At 41.3% G+C, this 22,405-nt stretch overlaps 1 protein-coding gene and 1 pseudogene across 3 annotated transcripts in view; both read right to left on the reverse strand.

Annotated features, from left to right (window-relative positions):
• Nucleotides 1–22,405, reverse strand: part of FHIT (fragile histidine triad diadenosine triphosphatase) — a gene marked incomplete at both ends in the record, with an annotated part of 875,313 nt that overhangs the window by 17,853 nt on the left and 835,055 nt on the right. The gene's annotated exons all lie outside the window — the stretch shown is intronic.
• Nucleotides 622–12,550, reverse strand: LOC308276897 (E3 ubiquitin-protein ligase HECW2-like; annotated as a pseudogene). Its single transcript has 4 exons — nucleotides 11,982–12,550; nucleotides 11,042–11,226; nucleotides 1,001–1,057; nucleotides 622–678 (listed from the first exon to the last, which is right to left on the reverse strand). The product of its transcript is annotated as an E3 ubiquitin-protein ligase HECW2-like (transcript).

Below are 22,405 nucleotides of genomic sequence, written 5' to 3' on the forward strand. Positions count from 1 at the left end.
TTCACACAGGATGCTGTTCTTAATTAAAACTGCTCTGCCTTAAGAGCTTTATGTCTATGAGATAGTCATCCAAATATTCTCCTCTCCATAAATTTGCTCTTATGTCTTATTTTCAAAGCAAAGTAAAACTTGCCTAAATGTTAATAAACCTGTCTGCAATAATATAAATTTCATAGGTTCTCCACACTATATAATCCTTCTTTTGTTTATGTCAATCGCTACAGCAAGACTGTGTTTGCAGGGTTATACAACTCTATTTTTGCTACCTACCATTAGGGTCACAAACGGCACACCTATGGCTATTTACAGAGAAAACAGGAACAAAATAGTGAAAAAAATAATTAATATTCAAGCTACTTTGCTCCTTTCCCTGCTTTTATTTCTGAATTTGGCCATAACTGACTCCAGTTCATTGACATTAGGTTGAAGCCTCATAGCCAACATATTAGTCCAAATTCTGCAAGTGTTCCTAATTGGTTATCAGACTGTCTACCAGATGCCAAAATGAAAAAGTTCTAAATCAGAAAACTGATTTTTGGCACCCTAGAGTCAAAACAACCCACTGACTAACTGTCCTTCCACTTTGCAAATGATTATTTGGATTTTGGGTAAAGAGAAAACTCATCTTCTTCTAAAGGGAATCAGATTCAGGACTTTATCTTTTAGCCAAAAGGCAGCCTAAATAAGAGGAATAAATACTGCTTTATGAAAAATGGCCTGCTGTCTCTGGCTGAAGGAGAGATACCCTCAGTCCAATGCTGGAAACTTTTCTTCTCCAGAAAAGTAGACATTGAAGGATAGGAGCCCAAGAAAAATGACAGCATAAATTTTGTTACTATAGTTATCATTAATGGGGCTCTATGGAGTGCTTGCTTTTTCCCTGGTGTTATGCTAAGTGCAAGGTACAAAATACTGGTGTAAAGATGACCTCATCTAATCCTCATAAGAGTATGTATTCCATTGTGCCCTCCTCTCCATAATTTTCAGATAAGGAACTTACATCTCCAATCCTTGAGTTCTGTGTTTCCTCTTCTTCATATCCCAATATCAATGTTTGCTAAGAATAGTAAATTGAGATGTCTATGCGGAAGCACTTTGGCATGTAGAATATTATTTGGCCAACTCTGGAGTCAGCAGAAGCTCAATATCGTTATTCCATTATACAGAGAAGAAAACATAGGCCAAGAAATATTAAGTAAATTGCTTTAGCCTTCTGCAGTTTTGTAAAAGAACCAACATGTTTTCCTAATATAAAGGACTCCCAAAGAGATTCAAAATGGAAACTGTGGGACTCACCACTTCTTAGTAGCTAAAACAAATGAAGTTTAACTACTGAGAAGTCAAAATCAACAAAAATAAAAACAAAATAAATATAGCTCATGACCCAAAACAGATCCAGGAATCACAGCGGAAGGAATCCAGTAACTCTGAACTGCAAGATCCACTGCAAAAAAGCCCGAGCGTGCACCAGACCTGGTGTGGATGCAGCTGGCCACTAGCGCCATCACAGGCTACAGTTCCAAACCGAGAGTCCTGGCATGGCAACCCCAAGAAATTCAGAAAAAAAAAAAAGAGTTTGAAAGCAGCCATAGAGCTCCAACATTGTAAGCAGCGAGATGCACCCAAGCTCCTTTGTAGCACCATTTGCTCACCAGAGGCAGCACCCACAGTGGCACAGTTAGACCTCTAGAAACCTGAAAGGTGACAAAGTAAACATGTGCACCCAGAAAAGCTGTGAAACCAAGTGACACAGGGGGCTCTCCAGAGCCCCAAACCAAGGCAGCCAGGTAACAGTGTGTGCCTAGAGGAGCCACAGGACCCAGCTTGCTCTGAGTGAGTGCCATGGGACATGGCGGTAAACGTGTGTGGCTATTGTGTGCCATGGGACCTGGTGGGCTAGTCCAGTTAGAACCTCCAGAAACCCAGGAAAGGTGCTCAAGGTACAATACCTGTACAGAGCCACAGGGGGTCTCTATAAGAATACATTGGATACCCTCCACCCCTGAGGATACAGAAGCACAAGCCTGAGCTCTAGGTAGATAGTTCAGAGGCACGGACTACAGGCTGGAAATATACAGAACCAGGGACTTACACAGAACTCATTAACAGTGACTCCTGACTGGCTGACACCTAAATGCAAAGCTGTCACAGTTGAGAGAGGGGTGAAAACACTCAGAGAGTGGGTTCAGAAGCTGACCATAGGGTACAGAGCAAATAAGAGTCATTGGAAAATATTCCAGAAGCTACCACAGCGATTAGACATTAAGATATTGTACGGGCCCGCTCCATATTCATAAATTACTAGGACTTTTGTTTTGTTTTCTTTTCTTTTATTTGGTTTATTTTGTTTGCTTTGTTATTTGTTTTACTTTGTTGTCTCACATGGCCACTAGTTCTTTTTTATTTTATTTTATTTTTGTCTTTTTTTCTCTTTCTTACTCTTTTTTTGGTTGTTTTTTGTTTGTCTTTGATGTAAAATAGTTAGCTTTTGTATCTTCGTTTCTTACTGTACTTGTGTTTGTTTGCTCCTTCCCCCACCCACTCCTTTTACAAACTTCTTCACTCTAGCCTGTCTACTCTCTTCTCCCCAAACTTTTTTTTTGGTGGTACTAGGAGTAGAAGATAGAAGCTTTCTACCTCTGGGATATGCTCCCAGACCTATTTTATATTTTATTTGGAAACAGGGTCTCACTAAGTTTCCAAGAGCCTAACTAGGTAGCTGAGGCTGGCTTCAAACCTGTGGGATCCTCCTGTATAAGCCTCCCAAGGGCTTGGATTACAAGCATGCACCACCACACCTGGCTAAAACTTTTTTTTTCCTTTTACTCCGTCTCCTTGTTTAATACTCATGGTAATTCATATTTCCATACTTAAATATTCTACTAACTACAAAAGTCCTACTATTTAACCTTCTCCCATTCTCAACAAGATACTACCTTATTATACTTAAATTCTTCCTCAACCTAATCATATCCTCTACCTTAACCAATTACTGCACCTATCATACCAGGTCCTCCACCATCACCCAACCCTCACCATTGGAAAAAGTTCTGCATACCTGCTGACCCTTCTAAATTCCTACTACTAAGACTGGACTAAAGCTAATAACAAGAAATGATAGCAAAATATCAGAAAAACAAGCATGAGAACATTGAAAATATGAGAATTAGGAATAGTGAGGAAACAATGGAAATCACAAATACTGACCTGTTAGAAATGCAAGAAGGAGAATTCCAAATTCTGATCTATAATACGATGAAAGGCCTCAAAGCATGCATACAGAAAATGAAAGAGGAAATGGAGACTTTATGAAAAACTCAAGATGTCTGGAATGAAATGAAAGAATCAATAAATGAAATGAAGACAGCAATAGAAAGAAATTCTGGAAGATTTCATGAAATGGAAAATAGATTATCATTGTTAGAAGACAGCTCATTCAAAACTGAAAGCACAGTAAACAGCATACAAAAGTCATTATAGGGACTTCCGGGAAGATGGCAACCGAGAAAAGCGGGGCTTAAGAGGCCCGCTAACAACCAATCTCCATTACCACAAAATCAGCGCCTTTCATAGCCAGAAAACACCATCACCAGAGAAACAAAAAAATCACCAGGCTCCAGAGAGAAAGCGGACTGAGAACAGAGCTCAGAGCCACAGAGGAGATACACCGGCCTCACGCCCGAGACCGCGGCAGCAGCGCCATACTGCCGGCGGCAGCGGCGACTTCACCGGATGGCTACAGCAAGCTGAAGTGAGACGCTGCGGAACAGCCAGGCAGGATTTCTCGCCGCAGGTAAAATCTAAAGCCCCCAGTGGCTGAGCTTAGCACACGCCGCAGGGATTCAGGGTGGAAATCAAAACCAAGAAGAAATACGCCAGCCTCACAGCCGAGGGCGTAGCAGCGGCGCCATATTGCCACCAAGAGCAGCAGCAGAGAATTCACCGAATCAAGTACAGCTACATCTGCGTACTCAAGAACAGTGAGTCAAATTGCGGGCCACAGAGGAGAAATCCCAGTACTGTACTCCCTGGGACTTAACCCAGTGGGGGAGTGGCGGTGGCAGAGATATCACACCATAGGAGAACGTGCAACATGGCACCCCCCACAGTCTAAAGCAGCCTCTATCGACTCTCTGGGACAGAGACTCTGTGATACAACCCAGTAAAGGAGTAGTGGGGTCTGAGATACTACTGACTCGAGATCCAGAACACCTTAAGCGAAGTCATAGTGACCCAAGGGAAGAACCCAGAGAAGGCACAAACTTCCAAAATCATGGGAAAGAGGAATAATACTGGAGCAATGAATGCCCACAACCCCACAACATCAGAACCTGATAAAACAGAAAATCAGAGATTTCTAGAAGATCAAATCAGGAAAATAACTGTAGAAATAATAGAGGTGCTTCGAAAAGAACTCAGAGAGAAACAAAAAGAGATAAAGGATGCAATTAATGAAGTAAAGGCCTCAATTCAAAGCACAAACAACCGATTAGAACACATGGAGAACAGAATCTCGCTCTTAGAAGATGATCATTCCAAAAACGAACGCATAGTTTCTAATCTAGGAAAAAATATCCGACAGCAGGAATCTGATATTGAAGAAATATGGGCCCATTTTAAGAAAGCTAACCTAAGAATAACTGGAATAGAGGAGGGAAAAGAAAGTGAAACCAAAGGGATCAACAATCTCTTCAAGGAAGTAATAGCAGAAAATTTTCCAAACATAGAGCAAGAGGTTGATACACAGGTCCAGGAAACTTATAGAACTCCCTTTAGACAGGATCGGAGAAGAGGATCCCCACACCACATAATTGTCAAAATGACCAATGTGGAAGCCAAGCAGAGAATCTTAAAGGCAACAAAAACAAAGGGCCAAGTGACATTCAGAATCAAACCAATTAGAATCACTCCAGACTTGCCAAACCAAGTCATGAGAGCCAGAAGGGCTTGGAGTAACATATTCCAAACTCTGAAAGAAAACAACTTCCAGCCAAAAATTTCCTACCCAGCAAAACTTTCTATCAAATTAGATGGAGAAATAAGAAGCTTCCATGACAAACAGAAACTGAAGGAATTTATGTCTTCAAAACCAGCACTAGAGAAAATACTCAAAGAGATTAACTACAAAGAAGAAATAGGTAACACACACCAGAACCAGAGAAACAAGATTTTCCATCCAACAGACAACTAAGATTGGTTATCTGTGGAGATTCATTACTTATGTTAGTCTTTTACCTATCTCTAAATGGTATTGTTTGCCTTTATTGTTGTTAATTTTTAGGATTTCTAGTTGGAATATTAATATACCTTCAGATATAGCATTTGGAAATATTTTATCCCATTCTATTAGTAACTTTTAACTCTGTTTACATTGTCTTTGGATATACAATATTTTTTTATTTTTTAGGGAGTTTGTATACTCTTCTGTTGCCTGTGCCATTGAAATCATATCCAAGAAATCACTGCCAATTTCAATGTTGTGAGGTTTTATGACCCAGATATTCTCCTCAAAGTTTATAGTCTTAAGATTTATATTTAGGTCTTTTATCTATTTTGAGTTAATATTTGTATATGGGATTAGGTAAGGGTCCAACTTTATTCTTTTCCATGTAATTATTATTTTTCAAAAATATTATTTAAAAGATTATTATTTCCACCACCAAATGTTCGTTGAAACCTTGTCAAAAATAACTTGACAATATAGGGAAGAATTTAGCTCTAGGCTTTCATTTAACTCCAAGGGTTTATATATCTGCCTTTAGAATAGTACTACACTGTTTCAATTATTGTAGCTTTATATGGTTTGAAATCATAAAATATATATCTTCTAGCTTTGTTCTTTTTCAAGATCGTTTTGGGTATCTAGAGTCCATATTCCATATTAGGATAGATTTTTTTTCTGAAAAATAAATATATAAATATATGATAGTTTCACCTAAAAAAATAGAAAAAAAATATTCTCTGGTAAGAAAGAAAGTAAAAAGAAATATTGAAATGTTATCTTTAAGTCATCAAAAGCTTGGTATCAGACAAATGAAACTGTTATGTGAGATTATCATTTTTAATTCTGGATAAATTGCTATAATACTAGATGTCAACCACTAAGCCAAGCATGGGAGGGAGGGATGGGGAGAGAATGGGGTGGGGATCGGGTGGGGGCTGACTGGGCGATGTGTGCATGTATGTCTACAAAAGTTTGTATCCCACTATGATGTATGAATACAGTGCACCAATTAAAATATATATATAAAGTCATTACAGCATACAGCAACAAAACTAAACCATCCAACAACTATGGGACAATATGAAATCTCCCAACTTATAAATAAAAGGCATTGAAGAAGGAATAGAGGTACAAACCAAGGGCATTTGAAATCTCTTCAGAAAATTAATTTCAGAGATTTTTCCAAACATGAAAAGAGACTTAGACTTATATGTTCAGGAGACATACAGAACACCATTAAGACAAGATCAAAGAAAGACCTCCCCATGACATACAATATTCAAAATGACTAACATAGAGGGCAAGAAAAGAATCTTAAAAGCAGTGAGAAGAAAAGAATGGATGAAATTTAGGGGCAAAACAATAAAAATTACCCCAGAATATACAACCCATGTCATGAATGCCCTGAGAAATTGATACAGTATGAGGCAGACCCTGGAAGAAAACAACTTCCAACCAAAACTATTATTCAGCAAAATCATTATTCAAAATTGATGGAGGAAAAGTGTTTCAAGATAAGCAGAATCTAAAAAAATTCATGAATTCAAAGCCAACACTAGAGAAAATACTTGAAGAAATAAACCATAAAGAAGAAAAAAGAAGCAAGTTGCTGAACCAGAGAAGAGATGAAGTACATCAGCAGGGCAGCTAAGTAAGGAAGAAATAATATTATACAAAACAGAAGTTAGAACACAAAATGACAGGAAACAAAAATAATATTTCAATAACTCTGATTGTCAAAGGACTTAAGTCACCAATCAAAAAACTGGAAATGTGGATTAAAAAACATAATCCAAATATATGCTGTTTGTGAGAAACTCACCTTACAGCCAAAGACATTCACAGATTGAAAATTAAAGGATGGGAAAAGATATAACATCCCAATGAAGACCAAAAACAGGCAGAGGTGGCAATTCTGATATCAACAAAACAGACTTTAAGCTAAAACACATAAGAAGAAACAAAGCAGGGCACTTCCTTTTATCAAAAGGAACAACCCACTAAGAAGATATAATAATAGTAAATGTTTAATCCCCAAATGTGGGTGCAGCCATATTTGTAAAACAAATCCTCCTTGACATCAGAACTCAAATAGACCCAAATACAATAATATTGGAAGATTTTAACATACCTCTCACACCACTGGACAGATCTTCAATGCAAAAAATGAGTAAAGACTCTTCATAACTAAAGAAAACTACAAAGCAAATGGACCTAACAGACATATACAGACTATTCCAAACAGGAACAACAGAATATACATTCTTCTCAGCATCCCACAGAACCTTCTCCAAAACAGATCACATCCTAGGCCACAAAGCAAGCACCAGCAAATTCAAAAGATGTAATATAATTCCCTGCATCTTTTCAAATCATAATGAAATAAAAGTAGAAATCAACAACAGAAAACTTAAAAAAAAAACCTATTTAAATACATGGAGATTGAACGATGAGTGGGTAAGATCAGAAATTAGGGGAGAAATAAAAAAATTTCTGGAAATAAATGAAAATAGAGAAACAGCTTACCAAAATCTTTGGGACACTTTGAAGACAGTGTTAAGAGGAAAGTTTGTAGCATTGAGTGCCCACATAAGAAGAACAGAGAGCTGCGAAGTAAACAATCTAATGACACAACTAAAGGACCTAAAAAGACTGCAACAGTCTAATCCCAAATTCAGTAGAAGGCAGGGAATTATTGAAATAGAGCATAAATAAATGAAATAGGGAACAAAAAAAATTCAAAAAATCAATACATGTTTTCACCATATAAATATAAATGAGAACAAAAATCACATGATTATATCAATAGGTGTTAAAAAGCATTTGACAAAATCCAACACTCATTATGTTAAAAACACTGCAGAAAATTGGAATAGAAGGAACGTGTTTCAACATCATTCAGACAATATACAATAAACCCAAAGCCAATATAATATTTAATCGGAAAAACTGCAAGAATTTTCCTTAAAATCAGGAACAAGACAAGAATGCCCATTATCTCCACTCCTTTTCAATATAGTCCTTGAGACTTTTGCCACAGCAATAAGACAAGAGAAGGAAATCAAAGGAATTCAAATAGGAAGAGAAGAATTATTTGCAGATGACATGATCCTTTATCTAATTTTTATCTTTATTTTGGATAAAGAACTCAACCAAAAGATTACTGGAGCTGATAAACCAATTCATCAAAGTTGTAGAAAACAAATCAACCTAAATAAATCAGTTGTTTTTCTTTATGTCAACAATGAATCCACAATTAAAGAAATAAAGAAAACAATTTCATTCACTATAACCTCAAAACCAATAAAATATCTAAGAATAAACCTAACCAAAGATGTAAAAGACCTCTACAATGACAACTATAAAACATTACAGAATGAAATTGAAGAAGACCTTGGAAGATGGAAAAATCTTCCTTGCTCATGGATAGGCAGAATAAATATAATCAAAATGGCTATTATGCCAAAAGTGATTTATAGATTCAATGCAAGTCTCATTAAATACCAATGACATTCTTCATAGACCTAAAAAAATCAGTCATGAATTTTATTTTTTTCTTTTCATATATATATATATATATAAATATATATTAAATATATAAATATATATTTAAATTGGTGCATTGTAGTCATACATCATAATGGAATGCAAGACTTGTGAGGATATACAAGCACACATCATCCAATTAGCCTTTGCCAATCCCATCCCATTCTCTCCCCGTCCCTCGATCCCATGCTTGATTTGTGATTAACTTTGATACATTTGTTTACAAACAGCATGAGGTTTTTTGCTTTGTGTTTTGTTTTTTTGGTGGTACTGGGGTTCCTGGAAACCCTTCTACCTCTGGGTTACACTCCCAGATCTATTTTTATACTTTTTTTTTAAATCAGCTAAGCATAGCCTTTTTTAAAATTTATTTTTATTGTGCATTGTAATCATACATCACATTGGAATATAAGACTTGAGAGGATATACAAGCACACATCATCCAATTAGCCCTCATCCAGTCCCCATCCCATTCCCTCCCCCTCCCTCGATCCCATGCTTGTTTGGTGATTAACTTTGATACATGTGTTTATGTACCTCCTGCTTTTTAAAGAGGCTCCATCCTCCCCTATTCCATACCCTCTAATTGGTCACCTTAATTGCTTCGAACCTGCGCGATCCTCCTGGCTCCGCCTCCCAAGCGCAGGGATTACAAGCATGCGCCACCACACCTGGTGACATCATGAGTTTTAAAGAGATTCCATCCTCCCCCATCCTATCCCCTCTGATTGGTCACCTTAATTGCTCCTCTGTAGGGCCCTTTCTTCAACTAGATCTGCTCCTATTACTTATTTCTTCCTCATTTTTGCATATTAGGGAAAGCATCTGTTTTTTTTTAAATTTCCTGTGATATTTCTCTGTGTATACCGCATTGCAAGTTCTGATCCCACTCTTGAAGGCTCCAGCACTGGCCTGGCCACCTGGCAGACTCTGATCCCAGCCTCACTGGCTCCAACACCGGCCTTGTCTCATGGCGGGCCACAATCCTGGCCGCGCTGGCCCCAGCACTGTCCTCACCCCTCGGCAGGTTTCGATCCTGGTCTCGGAGGCCCCAGCACTGGCCTTGCCTCATGGCAGGCTCTGATCCCAGCCTCTCTGGCCCCAGCCTCACCCTTTGGCAGGCTCCGATCCCGTCCTCAGAGTTCCCAGCATCAGCCCTGCCTCACTGTCCCTGGTACTGGTCTCACCCCTCAGCAGGCTCCGATCCCAGTCTCGTGGGCCCCAGCACTGGCCTTGTCTCACGGCAGACTCCAATCCTGGCCTCAGTGGCCCCAGCACTGGCTTAACCCCTCGGCAGGCTCTGATCCTGGCCTCAAAGGCCCAAGCACTGGCCTTGCCTCATGGTAGACTCCAATCCCAGCCTCACTCGCCCTGGCATTGGCCTCAGCCCTCTGCAGGCTCCAATCCCAGTCTCAGAGGCCCCAGCACTGTCCTTGCCTCATAGAAGGCTCCAATCCTGGCCTCCCTGGTCCCAGCACCTGCCTATCCACTCGGTAGGCTCCTATCCTGGCCTCAGAGTCCCCAGCACCAGCCTTGCTGTGCATCAGGCTCTGGTCTCTGTCACTATGAGCAGGTCATCTACAGATGTTCCCTTTTATTTCTTTCTTTTTTTGTGTGGTACTGGGGTTCCTGGAAACCCCTCTATCTCCAGGCTACACTCCCAGAGACCTGATTCTTTTTTATATCTATTTTTATTTAAGCCAGGGAGTCTGGCTTTGAACCTACACGATCCTCCTGTCTCTGCCTCCCAAGTGCGGGGATTACAAGCGTGCACCACCACACCCGGCTTCCTTTTTTTATTTTTTTAATATGAGAAAGCAGAGCATGTCTTTTGCAAAAGCTGGGACTCCCAAATACCTAGTTGCAATAAATTTTGTCTTCCCTCCAAAGGCATAGGTCCACAGTTTCACTTCAGAAAGCAGGCTCTGCTGTTCCACGTGCACCCTGGCCTCTCACTCTGTGCCAAAGAGCGCGGTGGCCATGAGGGCTGATGACTCCCAGAAAACACAGCATGTAGGCCCATCCTGGCTATGCAGGGCTCCCTCTGATACCCCCCAAACCCTTTTGCCACTTAGCATGTTGTACAGTCTTCTCAAGCATGTATGGCAGAAGCTGCCAGTCTACTTTTGGGGAGATTTCCTCAAAAGCTCAAGGTGGACTGGGACAGCCCTCCAAATTCTACCTTTGGGGCAATTTCTTCAGGAGATCAAGTTGGGTTGAATCAAATGTCTGCCTCTCCAAAATAATAGCCTCCACTTCTGCCACCGGCACCAGTGCCAGGGCCACCACGCTGCCGCGCCGCCACACCGCTCTGCTGCTCCATCGCTCTGCCAGGACCACCACTCCACCGCTCCGCTTGCACCACTGCTCTGCTGCTCCGCTGCACAGCAGGCGCAGCAGCTCCGCCACTCCACTGTTGCCACCACACCATCGGCGCCACTGCACGGCCACCTTCTCTGTTTAGCTCCCTCCCCACATGACATAATGTCCAGAATTCGTAAGCATGTGCAGCAGGTGCAGTCTCCCTTCATGGGGATTTCTTCTCCCAAAAGTTCCAGGTGAATTGAATAGAGTCCATCTGCATTTCCCAAGTCTTGGCTGCCGCTGCCGCCATATTGGCCCCTGTCCAATATTTTATTTATTTTTGTTTAAGGGGTGTGAGATCAAGCACTCAGCAGCAATGAATTTTATCTCCCTTCCAAGAGCAGAGGCCCACAGGCCCACCGCGAAGAGCAGGATCTGGTATTCTGGACATACTACTGTCCCCGGCACAGCATAGGAGCGTGGTAGCCGGGCACGCTCAGTTCCCAGGATGCACGGCTGGGCTCTCCACCCAGCTCGGCTGCTTGGCTTCCCTCCACCATGCCCGGGTCATTTTTCTTACAAGATATGATGTTAAGAGTCCCCAGCGTGCTTGGCAGAAGTGGTCTTTTCTCCAATCCCTTCTGGGATAATCCTCCAAAAATCACTTTTCTTGCGTGGCTGGCACCTCCTTGTCGTCTTGCTTCCAATTCTGCTGTTATCCACTCTCTCTCTCCTGTATTCTAGATAGGAAGTTGTGGCTGGAAGTGTCTCCTTAAGTTGTCCCAATCCGATATTAAGCCAAAATCTGGTGTCCAGGGTTTCCCCAAGGAAAGGTTATCCTTATCGGCGGCCATGATCGCCAGTGCGACTGCGGCTGCTGCCATCTTATCAAATATGACATTCTTGCCTGACAGTGTAAAGCTGACAAGTTTCCGAGTGCAGATTTCCTGAAGCACCTCCTTCCATGCCTTCCGCCCCCATCATTACAGTAGGGTTCTTCACCATGATGCAGGGGGTTGTAGCTCACAGGGCTCCACTGATGCCATGGTAGTATTTAAAACAGATTTTTATTTCTGGTTCCATGAAGTAGGTCCCAGGCTTAATTCTCCATACAATTTGTCCTTTTTGTGTCCCTGTCACACCCCTGTTTCTAGAATCCCAGAGGTTGGCAGGAGAATTCTCATCATTATGATAAAGTCTGATCCAGTTGCTGGGGTCCACCTCCTCTTTAATGTCCCAGAAGATGATGAGGTTCTGGGCTTGGCCCAGCGTGTAATCGTACATGCTGGCAGTCAGGCTGGAGTGGCTCTCAGAGGTCACCAGGTCCATGTCGAGGTTGGCTCTCTGCAGGGTCATGTTCTCCAGCATGGAGCTCTGCACAGCAAGGCCCTGAAGGTTTTCTGGACTCAACATTTACCACATCTGGGGATTTCGACGCTGCACAAAAAGCAGATGCTCCCGGGCTGAGCTAGCCATCCCATCTGCCTCTCTGAGGTTGGCATCCTACAGAGCTGGGCCAGGCTCTGGAGCCCCCACTGCAGTGAGGACCTGGACCACAGTGGCCCCAGCCTGGGCTCCGGCAGTCTCCTTGCATTCCGCGAAGAAGGCAGGTAGCTCGAGGCTGCGGTAGCTGCCACCTGGCCCAGATACCCAGCGCTCCACACAACCTGTCTATTGTGCAGAGTCAGCTGTGGCAGCGGCAGGTACACTCAGAGCCAGGTCCCCACCCGGCTCAGGCACCCTCTGTGTCCCAGCCCACTGCCCATGGACCACCATCCAGTTATGAATTTTATATGGAGAATGAAAAGACCCAGAATAGCCAAAGCAATTCTCAGAAGTAAGAACCATGCAGGAGGTATCACAATCCTGGACTTCAAATTATACTATAGAGCACTAGTAGTAAAAACAGGATGGTACTGGCAAAACATCAGGCATACTGACCACTGGAACAGAATAGAAGATACAGAAACAAACCCACACACCTATAGTCAATTATCTTTAATAAAGGGGCCAAACTCATATGCTGGAGAAAAGACAGCCATTTCAACAAATGGTGCTAGGAGAACTGGCTATCCATTTGTAGAAAGGTGGAACTAAATCCTTACCTCTCACCATGCACAGGAATCAACTTGAGATGGATCAAAAACTTAGAAATTAGACCAGAGACTGTGAAGTTATTAGAGGAGGTCATAGGCTCAATACTCCAACATATAGGCACAGGCAGTAACTTTCTCAATAAGACCTCCAAAGTGCAGGAAATTTTAAAAAAAGAATTAACAAGTGGGATGGCATCAAACTAAAAAATTTCTTCTCATCAAAGGAAACATAAAGAGAAAACCTACAGAATGGGAGAAGATCTCTACCATCCAGCACTCTGATAGAAGGCTGATATCCAGAATATACAAGGAGCTCAAAAGAGTCTACACTAGCAAAACAAATAAGCCAATCAAGAAATGGGCCACTGAAATGAATAGACACTTCACAAAAGAAGAGATACAAATGGCCAATAAATACATGACAAGATGTTTTACATCATTAGCCATCAGGGAGATGCAAATCAAAACTACACTAAGATTCCATCTAACCCTAATCAGAGTGGCAAGCATAAAGAAATCAAGTAACTAGAATTGCTGGCAAGGATGTGGGGAAAGAGAAACTCTTTTACACTGTTGGTGGGAGTATAAACTAGTTCAGCTGCTATGGAGAGCAGTGTGGAAATTCCTCAGAAAACTGGGAATAGATCCACTATATGACCCAGCTCTACCACCCCTGGGTATTTTTCCAAAGGGGTTGAAATCAGAGAACTACAGTAATATATGAATACCTATGTTCATAGCAGCACAGTTTGTAATAGCCAAAATATGGAACCAATCTAGGTCTCCATCAACAGAAGAATAGATTGCAAATTATGGGAAATACACAGAATGGAATTCTATTCAGCTATAAAGAAGAACAAAATCATGCCATTCACAAGAAGATGGGAAGATCTGGAGAACATTACATCAAACACAGAAAGAGAAAGGACATATGTTTTTTCTGATATTCCCAAACTAGGGAGCATTGGGGATACCAGAAGGACTCCAGATAATGGAGGAGAAATCTCAGCAAAGCTATAATGGAAGGACAGGAGAGGAAGAAGGCTGAGGTTGATTAATGGAGAAGCCACATCCAAATATATGTAAAAGGGAGGAAGGGAAGGGGAATGGGGGGTACCAAGCACAGTCTAAATATATACCATTTTCAATATGTTCCACACACAAATAAAATTTAAAAAAAAAGAACTCCCAATTAAATATAATAGGGGTGGCCCTCAGGTAGTTTCTAAATGGCAGTATCAGAACTAAAGAAGGAGATATTGGGGGGTTCTCTTATTTAAATTGCATACGCTGAATGGAAGGTTATCAGAAACTTCCCAGGGCACTTTCAATGCAGTCTCTTCATCCTTAATTTCTAATGCTCTGGTCCTGAGTGATGGTCCTTGCTTGCTTTGTTGGCACAATATGCCTTTCCTTTCCATTTCACCATCATCCCTCAAGCTTTTGGCATTCTGTTTGCCTCCCATACACATAGGAGCTATTTCAAAGCAGCCTGTCTTGTCTCTCACCACCAGCCCTTTGCATGAAGTCTTCTCTGTCATGGAATACCGGGCTGAGGTGGCCCTCCTAGGAGAGCCATCTCAGAAACTTTATTGGAGTCAATTCATACATTTTCATCACTAAATCATAGTTTACATGACTGCAAACCCATGCCTATTAGTCAATCTCTTTTTGAACTTTAAATAATCAATGCCATATGGTTCAATTTAATACCTTAACAATGACCTAATAAAAACCAAAGCTAGGCACACAAAACTTCTTCTCCAAATGAACCAACCATAAGACATATTCATAGGATGACATAGTTCTACCCATCCTCAGTCCTCCAAAAGGGGTTATGTTCTCCTAACTACATGCTATAATACTAAGGGAGCAACAGAGACATACATTGTAACTATTTGTAGCTCTTATTAATTTGAAATTTAACTATAGTTATTAAATAAAACTTTTTGGGAGGAGGGATTGAACTAAGAACTGAACTCAGAGGAATTCTACCTCTGAGCTACACCCTCAGCACTTTTTTAAAATTTTGAAGCTGGGTCTTGCTAGGTTTCTGAGAGATTTACTAAGTTGTTTGGGCTAGCCTTGGACCTGTGATCCTCCTGTCTCAGCCTGCCGAGTACTAGAATTATAGGCATGATCATCATAATATCTGGTAAATCAAACTTTTATGGTACAACAGTTATATAAAGGAATATGAATGGAGAGCCAAACTTCTTTGTCCCTGGATCCCCAGTCGCAACATCCTCTCCTCTGTCAAGGATAGCTGAAAAGAAATGCAGGTAACAAGCAGAAGAGTGGATGAAAGAGTGGATGAAAGGTACATTTGTGCCCATGCATAAGTTGGCATTCTAACCTTCTTTGTGACCCAGAGCCAATAAACATTTCATGATTCAAGAGACTGCTTGATGACCTCCAGGTGTCCCACAGCACATGGAAACAGCAGGCCATTGCACCAGGCCACCGTTCACTGTACACTTAAGGTGATCTAGCACAAGCAAGGACACATGGCCACTCCCTCTCCAAGTTGACCCTGAAGGGATTGGCTCCTTCCACTAGGTAAGGTGGGCACCTGTCCTCCCCTGAGAAAAGTTGACACCTACTGGCTCCTGCAAAGCACCTCTTCATTGAGTACACTCTTCTATTGCGTCTTAATTGTCTGTGTGCATGGGCTGTGGCAAATAAAGTTTCCTTTGCCTCTGTTCACTGTGTATTATGTTTTTAATCAGTATATATAATTACTTACCACAAGCTGCCAGGCCAGATTTTCTGAGCTTTAGTCTAATTAACTTAAGCTTGATAATTATGTTTTAGATACTATAGCAGTACACATGGAATGTGCAGATTTTGCTGCCAGCTTATTTGATTCCAATGACATGCTCTTTTTTTTCAGACAGTGGGCTAGTATTGATATATATTTTTAAAAGATGGCCATAAGAGAATTATTTCACTTTTAAAATTATCCCTTAAATAAAATCGTTCTATTTAAAAATAGCTTCTTAGATGATTAACACAGATTGTATTGAGATAGAATGTTTTTGTATATTTTTATGTAGGAAAATATTTTTTCTAATATAAGCTCAAACTGAGGAGGAATTAAAGACTTCCAATTATCAAAAGGGAGAATTTTCCATGTTTTCAACCACATTTGCCTTTTTATTTTCTTTTATGTTGATGAAAATTGAAGAAAAAAAGAGGAAAGATGGGAAAACTTAAGATTTATGAGAAAGGTCAGCTCCTGGTTGAACTGGGGCATGATGCTTCCCAACACTATAGTAGCTGATTTACTTAGGGGTTACTATGTATCAAACACTGTATAATGTACTTTTTGTGAATTATTTCTTCTAATTGTCCTATGTTATCAGAAGAATTGCATCCTCCCCAAATATTTGTTGGAGATTTAACCAATATATTTTGGCATGATAGAATGTGACTTTGTTCAAAAACAGTATCTTTACAAAGATAATCAGGTTAAAACAGGAGCATCAGCAGTAGCCCCAAAATAGTACAACCCCTGTCTTTATACAAAGGGTATGTTTGAACATGGGGGGAGCTATACAAAGGGTATGTTTGAACATGGGGAGAGCTATGTACTCCCAGAGAACTGTATGTGAAAATAAAGGGAAGGATGGGGGATGATAGGGCTACAAGCTGATAAGTGCCAAAGGTGGCCATAGCCTACTAGCAGTTAGGTGAAAGGCATGGACATATCCTCCCTCAAAGCTTCAGAGGGAGGCCAGACTGCTGATACCTGTCTCCTGGCTTCTGGCCTCCAGAATGGAGAGACAGTACATCTCCTTTATTTAAACCACCAGGTTATGGCACTTGGTTACAATAGTCCTAACAAACTAATATAGTATGCTTATCCATATTCCTCATTTCACAGATGCCAAGGTACAGAAAAGTTGTGTGATGTGCCAGAGGTCACACGGCAATTGTGTGACAGGGCTGGAGTCCACAACAAGGCCTTTTCAAGTCCTGTGTACATCCATGCCCCGGCCTCACTCACACCTCTGCCAAGCTGCTTCTGCTTAACAAGGAGAAGATTGGTGTTGGGGTCTGCTCAACCGCCTGACAAAACTTTCGATGAATCAGCTACATGTAGCACCAATCGAGTTGGGGTCTGCACAACCACCTGACAGAATTTCTGATGAATCTGCAACATGTAGCGCCGAGTGGATATGGAGGGCATAACTACTCTCCTTGCCCCCACTAGCCCAATTTGGTAATGTTGAGCCTTATTGGCTCAAATAATGCTTCCGTGCTCATGAACCCCTCGAGCATTGGATAATGATTGGCTGCAAGTTATGTGCTTTGCGCATGCAAGAATGACCTTTAGCTTGATAGGTTAGAATAGTTTCCTATTGGAAATCCCTCTTGCAGTTTTTTGCTTTAAATTGGGTTGCCTGAGAGAAATAAATGAGATCCTGCTTGACTCAACTCCCGGCTCGTGTGTTTCTGTTTGGGCCGTCGGCACTCTCCTTCCTGTTCAGCCCCACCGCTGACGGGCTGGACCTGTCAGATTTGTATAGTAAATCCCAGAAATGTCTACAATTCTTCAATCCTTTTAATGATTCTAAATAAAGAGTTATATATACTACATATTTCCCTATCTGCAAAAGGCTTTTTTGATTAAAAAAATAACTGCTGGAATACTTGCTTTCTGGATCTCTAGAACAACACACAGAATTTACCATTTCTGCAGGTGAGGGGAACAGTGTTATTTTGTTTTCTTCTCACCTCTAACAGGAGAGAATAATGGACCTAAATATCACTTGCCAATTACGAAAGCCACAGAGGGAAATGATAAATAACAAAGTGTAACTCAGTGAATAAAACTGCAGATGAAAGGATAGGCAGGTTTTCCCCAGATGTTATAATAGATGGACAGAGCAAGAAAGAAAAAAGAGTTTGCTCCAAAGGCCACAGATGTGGGATGAGAATTCTTCTCGGCACAGATGGAACCTTGTTCCAGGAGGACAAAAATGTGAATAAAAAGAGAAAAATCAATTCTCCAAGAACATCTAGTGGGATAAACCCAGTAATAAGACTACTACCACACAAGAGAGGACAGCTCACATTCCTCATGGGGTATGTGGGAGAGTGAAGCTGTCCAACTGCCCGAAGGGTCCTGTGAAGCAGAAACCATCACCTCAACACCTTAGAGATGAGGAAAGAGGGCTCTGAGCAGTCAAATGATTCAAGGTCAACTGCCTGTTCACCCAACAAGTCATTGGTAATGCCCAGGTAGAACAAACTGAAGAAGTGTCCTGGGGACAATCAGGAAGAACCCTAAGAATGGTCTTCCTTCTTTACACTTGGTGTGTCTACATGGGTGCACAAATTCACATGTAAACATGGCCTTCTTGTTATTATTTCCACAAATTCTAAGTTCCTCTAGAGTGAGAGTTTTCATTTTTAAGCACCCTTGAGATTCTCAGAAAAGGTGACTCTTTTCCCTAGAAAAAGGTACACACACATATGTATACTTACACACACACACACACACACACACACACACACACACACACACTTCACATGAAAATTCCAGAAGGTTCACCCTTGGAGACTCCTGGGTCATAGCTTTCAAAACCACAATGAATATAACTGTCCCAAAGAATCCAGTAGCTTAATGGTACTACTAAATACACAATGTGCCATTACACGGCCTGATCAGGAAGGCACCTCTCCACAATCACAGGCTGCAATTCCATGTGAAAACATCTGTCTACACCACTACAACCCATTCATCTCTACTGACCCAACTAATAATGTTTAAGGGCACAGATAATGTACATTTCACCCCAACTGAAAGAGGGAAGGGTGATAACTTTAGTTTATCTTTCTGTGTTCAAGAAAATATTCTCTGAGCATGTAGTGGTCCTGAAGCTAAGATATGAAGTTGGAATGGCAGCTAACCACAGAAGGATGGGAAGGGAGGTCTAAGCATAGGGTTACATAGACCTGAATCTAAACCCTTATTTATCACTTGTGAGAACTTGAGATAATTAATTATCAGGGTAATACTGGTTATTATACAGTATGCTATGAGATTGACCTAAAAGGGGCCAAAATGCCTGGTACACAGTGTACATCCACCAGTTTTGTCTGATTTCCTTTGACTTCTCCATTGAGACAGAGTTGAGGGCAGAGTGAGTTTGATTCAGTTATATAGCCTTTATTTCTAAGTGGATGAAGTGGGTGTCATGGTCAGAAATACAAATGCCTTCACACACTCTCATCATGCATCTGGGTTTGTTGCTTGATTTCTTCAGTGAGGAATTCACTGCAGCAGCCACAGCCACCGCCACAGCAAGGGCGCCCGGGGAACCACACAAGACAGATGTCTACGTGGGGGTGTGCATTAGTAAAAACTGTGCATGGAGTAAACATGGCAGTTACTTTTAGTGTTGTAATCTCCATAGTTTTCAACAAGAGGCTGTGCAAATTGCAAAGGAGGGAAAAGAATATGTCCATTTTCCTACACTGAGGTTACAGATGAGCCACAGAGCTACCATTTGAATTTGCAGGTGATCTCAATCATCCTGCGTGCATGTGCAACCTGGCAACATGCCAAGGCATTATTCCACATGACTACAGTATTTTATCACATATCACATGTCTGTCGCAGCTCTCTCCTTGGCAAGAGAGTGCTTCAGGCTAAATTTCAGATTTTGTCAGTAGGAAGAAAAGAATTGTTACAATCCAGAAATGGCTGGGGAAACATACCTCCAAGTGCTACCGATTTGTAAAGGTAAAGCTCCTGGAAGAAAGAAAGGGAGGGACAAGCAAGCTTGTGCTTTTCCTGTTTCTTTACTGTTTTCTCCAGTCAGGCCAAAGGCCCAGCTGCACTAAACCCCAGAGTGTTTTCTTCAGCCAATGGGGGTCGATTTCTGATGCTCCAAGTGGAGAGAAAATAGAAGCTACAATTTATTCATATTCTTCACTATCTATATCTGTCACCCAAGGTATGTGGGTTACATGAATTATCTGATCACCTCATTCTGCCTTTCTCTTTTGGTATAATCAAGGCCTGTCTAAAAAGGAGTGTGTCCCTGCTTCCCCCTCAATTCAGTAATCTAACCAACCTGTGCTTGTCTTTGTTGTTCTTCATATCAGCCTGTGTGAAAACAACAATGAATAGGACAAGCATGATCCAAGAGCTCGCAGGTGCCATGACAGAGTCTCAAGGGTGCTGTTTAAGGTTCTGAAAGGAAGCATGTGACAAAGGAAACTGCCTCAGATTTTGGTGGAATAATATCTACACCAAATTACAGAAGATACCTGAGAGATTCAGATTCCCAAATTTACTGGCTTAACGTCTCTATTTCAAAAAAATTACTAAGAGACCCCCTTGGATGCTTCCATTACCCTCTAATTTGTATTCAAAGCCCCTCAGTTGCACCCAATGCTACTCTTGCCTCTTGCCTGTATTGTTCAAGCATCCTCTACTAGGGGGTAGTATCACTTACTTGGAGAATCTATAAATTACAAGGGACAATTTAGTATCACCTATTCCCACCAGCTCTACCTTCTTAGCTTGGCTGAAGGATGGGTAAGTCTGGGATGTGAGAACACAGGGAAAATTCAACTAACTTCTTGTTTCCCAAATCTCAGGCATTCATTACAAATTCTGCCTTACTGTGTGTAGAAATCACTTCTACTATTATGTATGTTCTTTAAATCAACTTCCTGTTTCTACCTGAATATATTCATTGAAAAAACACAAATGATATTATTGCTGCAATAGAAAACCAGTGGGATGTGTCATAGAAGAAGGCGGTCATGAACATAAATGCAACAAAAAGTAAAACAGCTAAATTTCAGCTAGAGTCTGTTGATGGAGCCAAAGATCCATTTTTTTTTTCTTGAACAAAAATAAAGATCACAAGCCTTAAGTACATTGAGGACAAAGAAGCACCAAAAATAGCCTCTGGAGAATGCAAGGAAGAAAAAAGATGTTGAAATTAATAATGACATGGTTCCACGTGCTTTAAGATTGTGATTACCCAACCATGTGACCCAACTCAAGAATAATCAAGAGCAGTGTGATCAAACTGGAAAGTAAAGTTGCAAGGGGCAGAGTGTCAAAGGTAGCACACAGCCCTGCAGGCCTTGTTATGGTGCAGATTTTATCCTAGAAAGTGAAGAGCTTGGGAAGCAAGCAGAAGGGGCAGTTTGATTTGCATGTCAAAGACCACTCACCTGCAGAGGAGGGAATGGATGGCATGGAGCTAGACTGAAAGAAGGGAGCTGCAGGGAGCATTCTGAGAAATCCAGAAGAAAGACACAGAAAAGATAAGAAGAATGGCTGTGGGTGAGATGAAGAATCTGTGAAATCTGCTGATGGAAGGAGGGCCATATAGCAGGTCATGTTTTCTGAATGACATGGCTCACAGACCGTCATCCTAGGAAGACAGTCTGTCAGCTTAGTCCCTATTCCCCACCCCTCTCCTCTCCAACTTTCTACTTGAAGTCTTTGGCTCATTCAGATCACTGTAAACCAAACTTGAGACCTGATCATAATATAGTCCCCCTTGGCATCATATAGGGCCCAGGAGGCATCAGTTTCTCCACTCAGTATCTATTTGTCTTAATGCATTATTTTAATTTGGGCAGTTTTATTTCCTCATGTTGGGAAATGTTTGTAGATGTCACAGTGGAGGGGGAGGGAATTCAGCCTAAGACTATAACTTAACCTCAGACATCCAGGGCTTCTTCTCTAGAAGCAGAATGCAGACAGAGAAGGCTCAAAGGCAACTTCCTAGACAGGTACAAGTGTGTCTGCAAGGGCAAGTCACCCAGTGCAGGTGCCGCAGCAGGTGTGTGGAAATTGCAGCAATCTTCACAGTGTCTTGGCTAGTTTCCAAGCCTTTCCAGAAAACAAGCATCTCTGTTTTCAGAAGAAGGTAGTAATTATTGCTTTTTCCAGGGGAAGAAAAATATGCCAAAAAGATAAACACTTGGTAAATCACTGCATGCCTCCCACAAGCATGGAGTCTATTTGTGAGACATTTATCTCCTTGTACACTAACTCCCAAATTATCATTTAATTAATAAACTTAATAGCCTAAGGCATGCTGATCAATAAGCAAGAGAATGGAAGAGGCTGAATCTGATGTATTACAGTATTGAACTGTCTGTAGAAAGCTCTGAGACCTTCATCTAACATGAGCATGCTCCCAGTGCCATGAGACAGTGAGAGGAGTGATGGGGGCAGCAGCCTGCAGCCGGG

The sequence above is a fragment of the Muscardinus avellanarius genome (genome assembly GCF_963383645.1).
Source record: "Muscardinus avellanarius genome assembly, chromosome: 18".
In the NCBI taxonomy this organism is placed as follows: Eukaryota; Metazoa; Chordata; class Mammalia; order Rodentia; family Gliridae; genus Muscardinus; species Muscardinus avellanarius.